The following is a 13,569-nucleotide window of genomic DNA, read 5'->3' as shown; positions in this document are numbered from 1 at the left end:
CAATCTACTCTTATCTTCTCATATTTTCATGAGTAAAATTTGCAAATTTGGCCGAATATAGGTATATGCACTCACAGAACAAGTTTCCATACATCTGATATAAGATCTGCCATTGTGTCAATCTTCAGAAGTTTAACTATGATGTGAAATCTATAGTAGAGAAAACATAAACATCAACATAAATTTTGGTTGGAAATGCTGTAAAAATAATTTTCAAAACAAAAAACAAGAGGAGGCATAATTTACCTTCTGTTATATGTCCCACTTTTTTTTTTCTCCTCTTTTCATCTTATTATACTCCTTTGTAAATAACTGAATTTGTAATGCACTTTCCCTGCAGCTCTTTATTGGCCATTAAGATGTAAAGTAAACCCCATATTTTTAGTCAGATTTTCTTCTCCACTTTCCCCTAGGCCATTGCAGTTTCTAATCAAATCACTGAAAATATCAGACAGAAGACTTCAGGGAAAGTGAGAAGACATTTAGTCAAACATGGGATTATTCTAAGCCCAAAGCCCAAGAAAGAGAGAAAATGAATGAAGGATAGAAAGACATATTTTGATAAGAAAATCATTGCCTTGAACTGAAACAGTCATTCACAAGTTTGGCAACAAAGCATTAAAAGGAAAACAAAATAAATAGTTTAAAAATCAGATTGAACTTCGCAACAAACTCAACACCCAATTTCTCAAAATAGCATGGGTAAGAATAATAGGCCTTAAAGAGCACGTTCTTAGGTGCCTTTTCAGGGCTTCTTGACCTGTTTTGTGTCATGGTACCCTTTGGCTCTCTGGTGAACCTTTTGAACCCCTCATCAAAATAATGCTTTTTAATGCATAGTTCATATATATAAACAGAAGAAACCAATTATAATGAAATAGTTACCAAAATATTTTTTTTAAGAAATCTGTTTATGGACCCTGCTTTAAGAACCCCTGCCTTTGATGATCTACCCAATCTATCTAATACAGGTTCTTTCTCCAACAATTACCAAATGAACCTAAAGAGTTTTCTACGGTTCTCTTAAAAGCTAAAGGGGGGCAATGGAGTTGTCAAGCTGTCCACTTAATGGTTCTATTCCCATTATATATGACCACCTTAGTTCATTTTTCAATTATAGATTTCTTTGACAATTGCTTCTGCCATACTTCCCTCATTTTAAGGTTACTGGTAATATGTGCCTTTTTAAAACTAAGAAAATTTAAATAGGTGAAATTACACAAAGGATTAAACCAAGGGCATATTGAATTCAGAGAGGTCAAGGGAAGGAGCAAGTAGGATAGTAGCTATTTTCCAGTGGCTGAAAAATTGGATTTGTCTTGTTTGGCTCAAGAGAACAAATCAATGGAGAGAAGAAGTACCAGAGAGAGATTTAGGCTGATTATAAGAAAAAGCCTAACAGTTGAAAGATTATATGCCATAGTGTATAGAACATAGAAAGACCTGAATTTAAATCTTGTTTCAAATATTAATTAGCTCCATGATCCTGAATAAATCACTAAAACACTGTGTTTCAATTTCCTCATTTGCAAAAGGAGAAATTTAGACTCTGATTTCTGGAGTCCCTTTCAGCTCTAAAACTATAATCCTATGATAAATTGAATGTTTCCAAAAGGAGAATAGATCATGCCCTTTCTCCTCCTACTACCTTCAAATTAAAACCTCTCAGGTGTAGATATGATGTTACTACTCTTGCACTGGGATCCAGGCTCCCATGTATCAATAAAGTACTTGCTGGGACTACATACAGCAAACTTAGAGGTATACTGTTGATATGGAGATTAGAATCAAGTTTTTTCCTCATAGCTGCCCATATTATAGTTATTACAAGGAATCAGGGCACAGAATTAGAGATAAGGACCTACTCATATTTACTCATAGACTCTCTTCCATGTGATTTCTTGAATTCCTTCCACATTCTTATGCATTATCTTTCTCTTTTGCACATTAGCTTTTTTACAAGGAGTATAAATCACTCTAACTGTAAACACTAAGGTTTCCCTTCATCTAAAGTTGACATTTTTTGTCTAAATTAAGGACTACATTCTACCCCATTCCTCTCATGAAATACCAAAATAACAATAACAAAGGGAAAACAAAGGAGGGATAGCTATAGAAAGACCTGAGAAGATTTGTATGAACTCATGAAGATGGAAATAAGCAGAACCAGAAGAAAAAATTATAATATATCCATTTTTAAAATGAATAATTTCAAAAGCTGTAAGAACTCTGATCAACAAAGTAATTAATCATGATTTCAAAGACTGATGATTTTCACTGTTCACTTCATGACAGAGATCATGCAGAATAATAAACATATTTTGGCATATGGGCAAGGTAGAAATATATTTTGTCTGATTTGCCTTTCTTTGTTTTTCTTTCTTTCTCTTTCTTCTTTTATTTTTTTCTTTGTTCTGTTTCTTTTTTTCTTTCTTTCTTTTCTTCTTCAGTACAAAATGACTAATATGGAAATGTTTTACATGATGACACAAGTGTAACTTACATCTGATTGCTTACTCTCAGGGAAGGAGAAGGAGGAAGAGGAGGAAAAGGATAGAATTTGGAACTCAAAACTTTAAATCAAAATGTTTAAAAACTTGGGGGCAAAAAAAAGAAAAAAAACAATAATACAATATGAGCTAAATGAGAATTGTAATTAACCGTGTCTCTGCAACTTCAAAGGCACAACTGTCTACTCGTTTCTGGCATGCTCAGACTCATCAATAAAGTAACATCTAGGACAATCTTTCACAAAGAAGGTATTTACTATACATTTTTAAAGTTGAATTGTGGTTGAGCAGAATGTGTGCAGTGGTTTCTCAGGGATGTTGCAGGTAACCTCAAAATCTATAATCGTATGAACCTAAGTCATATATGAGGTAGACTTCTAAAATCCCTTCCAAATATGATATTCTCAGAATTTAGAGCTATCTGGTTTCTTAGAGAATAAATATCTATGAACTCTGTCCTTTTACAAATGAGAAAAGACTCAGAATTTAAGTGACTTTTCCAAGGTCATATAGCTAGTAGGTTTTAGTACAAGAATTTAAACTCCTGTCTTCTGTTTTCACATCCAGTCCTCTTCCTATTATACAATGCTTCCTGCAGTGCAAGAGTCTATATAGTTGACCTTTGCCTATGTTATTTATGAGCTAAAATACAGTAGCTTCATGTTACAGGGTTTGTGGTTCTTGTGAGGTCCTGAATTTTTATGTTGCAATAATTCAGGATAAAATTAGTCCAGAGTGATTTTTTAAAAATAATAACAGCTTTTTATTTTTCAAAATATATGCAAAGATAATTTTCAACATTAACCCTTGCAAAACCTTGCATTCCAAATTTCTCTCCCTCCTCCTCTCCCTAGACAGCAAGTAATTTAATATAGCTTAAATATATGCAGTTCTTCTAAACTTATTTCCACATTTATCATGCTGCACAAGAAAAAATTAGGTGAAAAGGGGGAAAAGGAAAAGGAACAAGCAAACAACAAAAAGGTGAAAATACTATGTTGGGCTCTATATTCCATCCACATAGTCCTCTCTCTGGATGTGGACAGCTCTCTCCATCACAAATCTATTGGTACTGGCCTGATTCACCTCACTGTTGAAAGAGCCAAGTCCATCATAATTGATCATGATGTAATCTTGTTGCTGTGTAAAATGTCCAGAGTGATTTTGCAGGAAAAATGATTACCGAGTAAAAGGTCTGCTCATTCTTTGTTTCTTTTGATGCTCACGTGTTAGCAGAGCAGGGTTGTTATTTGTCCTTCGTTCCAAAAGGACCATGACTTCAGGGAGATGATATCAGGACATGAAAGTAAATTAAATTGAAGTGAAGGAAGGCTGGGCAAGGTCACCTGCCTCACTTTCCCTCCAGAGCCATCTGGGTCCAACAGCCAGGTATAGATGAAGGTCTTCACCAGGTCTCAGTTTGACTGAGGCTGCACCCATTCAGGGATGAAGACAGGATAGCAATTGAGGAAGACCAAGCAGACAGTTGGGGTATGGGTGGGGGACAAGGAGGGCAGCCAGACCATAACAGCTGCCAAAACTCTGGAAATCCAACTGCCTCTCTCCAAACTGAACCTGTCTTCAATTAGCAAATACAGTCTGGGGAAAGCAGGGTCTTCAGTTCTGGTGTTGCAAAGCCCTAAACTCCAAAGAGATATATTACTGGTGCAATGGAAAACACTTACTCTGGAATCAGATCTGGTTCTGATTGGTAAATGACTCTGAGCAAGTCCCTCACCTTTCTGGGACAAAGTTTCCTTCTCTATAAAATGAGAAAATGGGCTTAATCTGTGTGCACCTCTATGATCATATGAGCTATAATTCAGTTACTGGCCTCTTGTCTCCCTAATGCCTCCCTTACACGGCTGCCAAAATAATCTCCAAAGAACACAAGTCTAACCACATCATTCCCACACACCACCATACAACAACAACTAATTCAAGGCTTCTTCACTTGATCTATACAACTTGATTCTACTCTGTTCTTCCAACCCTATTCCATTTTTCTCCTTTTCACATGTTCTTTGTTCCTACCCCAATGGATCATTAGTTGTTCCATAGATTTAATGTCTGTAGTACTATTAAAGACAATTGACAAGGCCATCATTTGGGTACACACATGTGTTGAAAGTCATTCTTTGGAATGGGAAGACATTCCTTCTTTAGCCCTAACTTTTTGAAGCCTTATTTTTCTGTAATGCTATTCTCCTACATGAACTCTGCCAGTCAATAAATATTCATGAATGCCTTCTATGTGCCAGGTACTGTGCTCAACCCAAAAATGAAAAAAAAAAAAAAAGAAGCACAAGACAGTACCTGCTCTCAAGAAGCTCACAACCTGATGAGGAAGACAAAATATCCCTCTAATTATAGTTTTGCCTCTTTCCTCAGATATTCCTAGAAATCTGTTTAATTTATCCTTGCCCCTTTACTCCCTTCTCTTTATTATGCTGACCTAATTTTGTGGCTTAATATCCCTAGTAGAACTTAAATTTTGTGAGGATAAGAAATGTTGTTTTTTTTTTTTTTTTTGGTCACTATATTTCTATTACCTAGTTTAGTGCTTTGTAAACAGAATGACTAATCACTTCACATTTATTCAGAGCATGCTATGTAGCAGGTCCTGTAGTAAACAGTGGGGAAACCAGTTTTTAAAAAATGAAAAACCTTCTCTTCTAAATACATTTACATATGTGTTGAACCAAGATTAAAACTGGGAAAAAAAGGAAAAGAAAAAAAAAAAGCAGTAGACATTTCATTGAAGCAAAAGAGCATGCAAGATTTGTGAGTAATAGGGTGCCTTCCCTTGGGTTTCCATGTATGTTCCCTTAGGACAGCTTTGTGTTTTGGGCCACAGTAATGAGTTGCCTGAGGCACAGAAACATCACTAGGATTTGGCAGTGAAGAAGCTCTGTCACAAGTTTAATAATAGATGTATCTGAAAACATTGTTGAAGTCCTTTTACTCTTCTCTGGATACTAGGCAGAAGTCATATGACCCTAACAATCTATGTCTTCCTCTTGCATTGCCTGATCACACACTCCTTCAGTTTCCAAACATGGCTGAAATCTCTTTATGAATATTATGGAATAAAATAAGAAAACTACAATTTCTATAATAATTATAAAGAGATACAAAAGTTTTTGAGATTTTTTTTTTCTTTAATGGAAATGTCATCTTAAAAATTAAATAGACAACTAGCCCATTCTTTGCTCCCATTTGGGCATTACAGCATCCCCTAGTGAGAATTTATTCATATATTCTTATTGTATGGATCATGGCTTACAAAAGCCTCATACATGACTATGTATGGCCAATACTCTATGAAATTTGGAGCTTCAGACAGAACAAAGTTTTTCAAAACAAAAATTTATGAAATCTAAGGAAGGAGATGTACAAAGAACTGGTACATGAATTTAGGATTTAAAAATCTAGTTCTGGGCACCTCTATATAAGAAAAGTAATTTCTCCTTAAAGCTTTTTTTCCTTTTTAAATGAATGTCAATTCTTATGCTTTACTGATATCCCTTTTTGTAAGTTTCTTAAACATTGGAGAAAAAACAATTTTAAAGCTGCTGTATTTTTAGTATAAACTTTGTAATTGCTTTTCACAGATATTTAGGAAAATGTGTATGTGTTTTGTTTTTAAATAAGTGTTGTTTTACTATCCAAATCATGTCAAGAGATTTAGACAAAGCTCTTAACATGTTGCAAGAGATTTTTAGATTGAAGACAAGAGACACACAGGAAGATGAGTCATGAATGAGGAAGAGATATGCAGTTTTAGTTTAGTATGAGATTGAAGTATTACAAGTCCATTGAAGTAAAGAATGATATTAATTTCTGGTTCTATTCAGCCTCAAAGAGATTAAAAATATGTGCATTATCCCAGAGAATTCCAATTCCTAGAAGTTAGTTACTTATACAAATAGTTGACACCATTAGTCAAATAAATTAAAAATCTGGTCCAAAATTCCATCAAAATGGCCATAGATTATTTAAGCTAAAACTGACATTAAAGCCTCCTGATAATTTGTGTGAAATATCTAATATTCACATATATTCTTATATTCTTTGTCCAATTTATACCCATTTTTCTGTAATCATTTTAGCTCATTCCTCTAATATTATTGAACTTGGGTCTGGACACAGAATGGCAAATTGTTTTCCCAATATCTGTCATTTATTTTATTTTAATAACTCTCTGCTGACTTTCAAGCCAATCCTCCATTGACTTTGTTCTAAGCATCTCTCAGTAGCAAGACAGTATTACATATAATTTATAGCTGGATTTTGGAAGATAAAGGAGACATAGAATGGATGCCAATGAGAGGTTTCCTCTTACCAGCAGGTGTGATTTATTAATAAGTTATTTAACTTTGAAAGAAAAATCATTAATGTTTTTGCTCCAGTGAGACAATAACCCTGTAAGAGTTAGATTTGATCAAATAATGATTAGATGAACTGTAGGGGGATTCAGATAAACTGCAGAATTATTACTTCTGGGAACCCAGATTTAGTGCTTTTTAATTTTTTAATATAGGAGTAGGGTATCTAGGAGATCAATAAGTCTAGGGAAAGCGTGAGATTTAGACATCACCTGATATGTTCTTCTATTAGGAAGGAGGCTTTCATACACAACTTTAATTATATAATTGTAAGCTTGATTAAAAATAACCACTTGTAGGATTATCTCTCCAGATGCTTTATTTTTTTTAAAGTTCTCTCAGTTTTCAGAGCAACTATATTAAAAGGGTGTGTGCAATATTAGTTTCATTATAATCTTCATTTCTTTTATCTATCCATATATATTTAATTTGTAACTTCCTTATAATTGTATCAGTCCTGAAAATGTTTTCTTCTAATTAGCATAGCTGTTAATGGAGCTTTTTCTATGTGAATAATGAGATTGCCATTGTTTTTATTAAATCAGTATAAATTGTGTATGAAAACCTGTTTGAGATAGAAGATGAGTAATTTTGTCCTCTCATCCAAGCAATTGTTCCTAATAATATCTCCTGAATAGTAGAAAGGAAGGGGGAAGACACAGAGCTTCTTCTCCCAGATTCTTTAGTAATTAAAACTGTAGGGTTTTTTACATGGCATTTATGGTGAATCCAGACATTTTGTTAATCCTTCAGTAATCTAGTCTTTTAGAGATGGAACTAAATTTAAATGTCATATATTCCAGAGATATGCCCACAACCAAAGCATCCTACAATGTTCCTGATGCCCACTGAACCAAATTACAATGTAATTGGGAGATATTAAAACAAAATAAATAAAAATACAATAAAAGATTGTTATCAGCATTGCAAAAAGTCAGATATTTTGTGCTGTTAGTCTAGGTGACGCCATTTAAAAACTTTGTTTTTAACATTGAATATGAAACAGCAGAAAATGACATTGTAGAATGTAATCACTAATTCCATTTTACCATGCTACTGAAATAAAGGAGGAGTTGAGGCAATCCTAATCCGATCTCCTCATAAATTACATAAATCAATTAAGGGCCAAAGTGGCACTAATCCCATGTCCTCATTGGAACATGGACCAATTAAGACTGTCTTTCTATTACACAACAATTGCTTATTTCTGTATTGAATAGAGGCTGATTCAACAGCACATGCTATCTTGCTATATTGATAAATTTCTTTTGTCTCAATTCTTCAGTTTGCCTCAGTTGATTAGGGTGAGGTCCTAAATGAGATGTCTTTCAATAAATACATTTCAAAATCAAGTCAATATGCAGCTATTGCAATCTTTATGTAGGGACAATTTAGGGCATTGCCATCCCTCTACCTACTCCATTATACCACTGATCTAGTCAATCAACCCAAAGAGAAAAGAGAAGAGAAGAGAAGGCAAGGCAGAGCAAGGGAGGACAAGGGAAGGTAAAAGAGGGGAGGAGAGGATGAAAAGAAAAAGGTTGAAAAAAAAAACCTGCCTAAATAAAAGCAGAATAGAACAGAGGCACAGAAAAACTTCCACTGCTGCCACTAGGACTTGGCTTGAGACCTATTGTATCTAGAAAAGAGACCTATGCTCCATTTTATCCAACTGTCAACCTGTCCAGCTGTGCTTTAGTACCATATTTATCCCTAGGTGTGTCCTAGTCTCTTCTGTCTGTCTGTGGTCAGCCACTATGTGGCTTCCCCTTCTCATCTCCTTCTTCCTCTTGGTTGGGTCAGACATCCATGGCCGACCCAGCCCCATGTTCTCTGTCCACAGCCTTTATGTGCCCTTGAATCTTCTGGTTCAAGTCCCTCTGGGGAGTCCTTAACTCCACAGGTATATGTCTCCTCTCTGCCTCCCTCCTTTCTCAAAACTTCTTTATGGAGAAGTCTGCATAGGGGTCCTTTTGAAAGGAGCCCAAAAACTCTCTAAAACTCCTTGAAGGACAGATTCTCCTTGAATCCTGGTCTCTGTAAAAGATCCTGGGAGACAGCACCACCCCCATTGATAACATTCACTACTGATTAAACTTACCATTGAATTAAAGAGACTCATTCAATTCTATTCAAATTCAGCTCAAGCTGTACCCAGCCCATAAAGAGCAACCTCCAGCTTGTAGCTAAGATTTATAAAAAGAGCCAATCTTAAACCCTATCTTTGCAGAGGAGCTAATATGCCATCCCTGGCATAGCAAATTCTGCTCACTGGGATATTCTCTTTCAACATTACTCTTTCTGTATCCTCACTTATTTCTCTAATGAGACTTTATATCGCTGTGCCGGGAACTTACTTTATATCTCTCTGTCAGGACTTTGCCACTAAGGAATTTAGCCTTTCTATTCATGCATACCAAAGGCTGACTTCCCAGTGCCTATAATAAACTTCTTTTTATCAGTCTAGGTTTTTGGGCTTGTAAATTCTTTTACAAAGGACCTCTGTACCACCAGAAGGGGGTTCCCCAAACTCCCTACTCACATGATGAATCCCAAGGGGGTTTAGGGGAGCCAAACCTCTTCATTTGGTTCCCTGAACCCCAGTCCTGCCACTAACCTCATCATTTAACTCCCTGACCACCAGGAAACCTAATCTCATTTTGGTTCCCTTAATCTAATCTTATCATTTAATTCCCTGACCAGGAACCCCCAAAATATGGATCTCATCATTTGGTTCCCTGACTGGGAACCCCAAATATAGATCTCATCACTTTTAGGTAAAGCAAGAACTGTTTGTCTGTACCTAACACTAAGCCTAGTAGCCATTGCTTGATGTGTTCAAAGTTGCAAAGCACTTAACATCTTCAAGTTCATTACACTTATTTTACAGATGAGAAATTTAGAACCAAAGAAACAGTGACTTACCTAAAGTCACATGGGTAATAAATACTGGTAACCTACCACCTTGGGAACATTGTAAAGTTTAAATAAGATAATATATCTAAAGAATTTTACAAAGTGAAAGCACTAAATAAAAAGTCAATGATTGTTAACTACTGTGCTCCCAAAGTGTGCAAAGATGAAATCTTATGTTTTGAAAGACAAGGCAGAAGAATTACAGGTAAAAGCATCTATGCCTCCTCCCACCTCAATCATACTTGACCACACAGCTAGGGTTTGGAGATAACAAATCCAAAAGGTTGAGGGGCAAAGCAAGGAGTGCAAATCAGGATATCTGATAAGCAAGCTTAAAAGGGATTCAGAGCCTTAAGGGGAATGCAACCTTAACTCAAGATTGTGTTTATTCAATCGATAAATGCCAAGGTGCTTGAATAACTATTGTTTAAATTCATTTCTTTGTGACAGAACAAAACCCTTGTAATGAAAGCTGTGCAGTTTGAGAATTCATTAGAGGCAATGAGGAGCAAGTCTTCCTTAGAGAATTATTCTTACTAAGACAACATCCAGACCTTCCTTTTAGGTTCACAATAATATCAGGGGAGGTGGCTAGTTATTCAAAACCATTTTTTGTCCTGTCTGAGCAAAATGAAAGAAAAGAGAACAATCAATAGAGTCATAGGAGAGAATGGACTTGGCTTATGCAACCCATAAGGTTAAATCTTTTGTTGCTGATTAATTTTTGGTAATAAAAGTCTCCTCCAGCTACTCAGATCTGGGGTATTTGGGGAATAGTCAGTCAGGCAGAAAGGCATCCTTTTTAGTCAATTAATGGCCTAGTCCAAAGCTATTCTGTGCTGGCAAAGGGACTGTTGAACTTTAAAGCCTATAGACACCTTGCAAAACAAAAGAATTCTTATTGTTTAGCTCAGGTATGCCTCATATAACAAAAGGCTAGGAAATGAAGGCTGAACCTGGGGGATTCATTTTGAATATATAAAAGGGGTGGTGACTTTCAACAAAAACATATTCTAAGTTCCCCTTCTAACCTTCATCCCAAAATGGACCTCCAGATAAAATATTTCCTTCTTTCTCTGCTGCTCAAAGGAAATAAAAGCAGTCATTTGAAAAGAAGCATGTAATCTTAGGCAGTGTCATCAGCCTTTGCCTATTGGTACAAATAGCACAATTACATATGCTATAGACTATGTTACATAAATTCATGCATGTATATGATGTGTCATCCTGAACATATATATGTGACATATACATACATGAATGTTAATATATACATATGACTACTATTACTACTGCTACTGCTACTGCTACTACTACCACTACTGATGGGATTGAGGTTCAGCAACCAGAGGATGATATTAAGGAGAGTAAAATTGGCACCAAATGTTGGGGTTAGGTCATGTGATAAATTTATAATGGCTTTTCTCTTTGACAAAATGTGAGTTTATTTATGAGAAAAGGTTATAGACAAAATAAAGAGTTATACGAGGAGTGGTAAATGTGAAATAGATTTGAGAAAGGACCTAGTTAGCAAGGAAAAGACAAGTTCCCCAGGAGAACTATTTTCATTTCCATGATGTGGGAGTTTTCCATTGACTGGAAGGTTAAATCTATATAGGAGTTTAACACACAAAAAGAGTTAGTTAGCTATAAGTATAAGAAAGGCACAATGAGGCATGGGGGAGGGGAGATGGGAAGAAAGCCCCCACAAGGTAGAATGCCTTGATGAACAAACCTAAAAGAGATTCACAAAGATAATGTGAACCATGGACAGATTTAACCTTGAGGGTTTGACATAATTTGGCTTTGGGATTGAATCAGGAGGATACCAAAGTGGAAAACTGCCCTGTAAAGGGCTCACCAGTCTTCACATCAGAGGTACTAGTCTTCCTTGAACATAGTTGTGAGGGCATAGGGAAAATTATGTCAAAATACAGTTCTCCAGAGAAGTTCATCAGTGCTCTTGAGCTTTCTGAGTCACCAATGGAGTGAAACAAAGCTGTAGGCTTGCTCCCATGTATGAAGTACAAGGTAGTTCTTTGGAAGGCCTCGGGATCAGCCTGAGTCAAGATAAATTAAAGTCCTTGGTCTTTAGGGGGAGAAGTGAAGGAGGCAGACAAACTGTCACGAGGCTTGCCAAAGGTGTATTCTGGGTTCTCGAGTCCAAAGTCACCAAGTTCTCTCCTCCTTGTGCTGCTGCAAAGTGATGCTCTGGTCCCTTTCTCACCTTGCCCTCAAGTTCTTGTCTACTATTATCTTAACACCAAACATTCAGTAAGCACCAAACAGTGAGAAGAGCCATTTATCCAAACATATGCTAATAGAGTTATTGGTTCACATCAAATAGGTAATTACTCTTAAGTGCTCAGTTGTCTGATTCAAGCACACCTTTTTTCAGAATTTTAGCCCTCTACATCTCCCGCTTTCTTTTGTTTTAGAACACAGGTGATCATGCAGTCCCTGACTTCTCAGGAAGAAAGATGAAAAACACCAAAGGAAAGTGGGGAGTCGAGCCAGATATTGTTAGTGGGTTTCTGGACTGAAAGGTCTTACCAGAAACAGGTATTCACAAACCCATTGGCTTGGGAGGTATTACACAAGCACATAGAATATAGTACAGGCAAGCAGTGATGACTCTCCCCACAGCTGATGCAGGCTCAATGTGATGTAACAAACATGAATTGGACATGCAAGTAGTGATATAACAAACAATACCAATCAACAAGGTATTGTAAAAGATTTCCAGAAGTCCTAGAAGGAGGGTATATAAATAACAATCACACATACACCTCCTTCAGCAGCCAAGAAATAGTCCAAAACCAATCTATTGTCCATTACTTCATGTGTCAAGGAATCCAATGATCCCTGCAAGTTTTTGAAGTCCTGCAACAGTCTCATCATATGTCAGGGAATGCAATGATTCCTGCAGATTTTGAAGTAGTGCAGCAGTCTTAACATGCCTCAGGGAATCCAATGATCCCTGAGGGTTTTCAAGTTCTACAATAGTTTTATCATGCCTTAGGAAATCCAATGATCCCTGAGGGTTTTCAAGTCCTACAATAGTCTTATTATGTCTCAGGGAATCCAATGATTCCTAAAGAGTCCTACAACAATCTTATCATGTTTCAGGGATTCCAATGATTCCTGAGAGTTTTGAAGTTCTGGATCAGTCTCATTAACAATTTTTGATGTCCAGGAGTCAATTGCCATAACTGCCATGCTCTTTCAGTGGTGGGCACAGTCAGCAATGGAACCATCCAACGTTTCTTGGGTCTTCTCCTTTGTTTCAAGAGTCTGCTCCAACTCTCTCTGATGGACAAGGTGAACACAATTCATTGGCACCCATCTGATTCCTTTTCCATCTGTAGAGATACAACCTATCTGGTCCCTTCCATTCACCACTTTCTGGGTCTCTCCACATCACCTGACAATTATCTAAAGATAGTAGAGCTGCCCGCACTGGACACTGCCCTTCTGGTGGGTGATAAAGCCTGTCTGCCGGAACCAGTGCATCTTTATCAAAAATCAAGAAGTTAATTGTATAAAAAGCTACATTTAGAAGTTCTCTAGGGTTACCTGTGGCTCCCCGTTTCTTTTGCTTTTGGAGGAGTGTCAATGTCTCTGTTTCTCCTCTCTACTATTGCCTGTCCTTGAGGATTAAAGGGTATGCCAGTGGTGTATAAAATCTTATACTGTGTACAAAAGTGTGCAAAATGTTTAGAATTATATGCCTCAGGAAATTATCTTATCAGTAC

At 36.5% G+C, this 13,569-nt stretch overlaps 1 long non-coding RNA gene across 1 annotated transcript in view; it reads right to left on the bottom strand.

The window, feature by feature from the left end:
- LOC116421310 overlaps positions 1 to 13,569 on the bottom strand; it is a 44,347-nt gene that overhangs the window by 14,512 nt on the left and 16,266 nt on the right. Inside the window, exon 2 of the long non-coding RNA XR_004231625.1 lies at positions 76 to 150. This is a non-coding gene — a long non-coding RNA (uncharacterized LOC116421310). The remainder of the gene's footprint in view (positions 1 to 75; positions 151 to 13,569) is intronic.

The sequence above is a fragment of the Sarcophilus harrisii genome, chromosome 1 (genome assembly GCF_902635505.1).
Source record: "Sarcophilus harrisii chromosome 1, mSarHar1.11, whole genome shotgun sequence".
Taxonomy (NCBI): Eukaryota; Metazoa; Chordata; class Mammalia; order Dasyuromorphia; family Dasyuridae; genus Sarcophilus; species Sarcophilus harrisii.
Note: the sequence above shows the minus strand (reverse complement) of the source record. Positions and strands in the feature narration are given on the sequence as shown.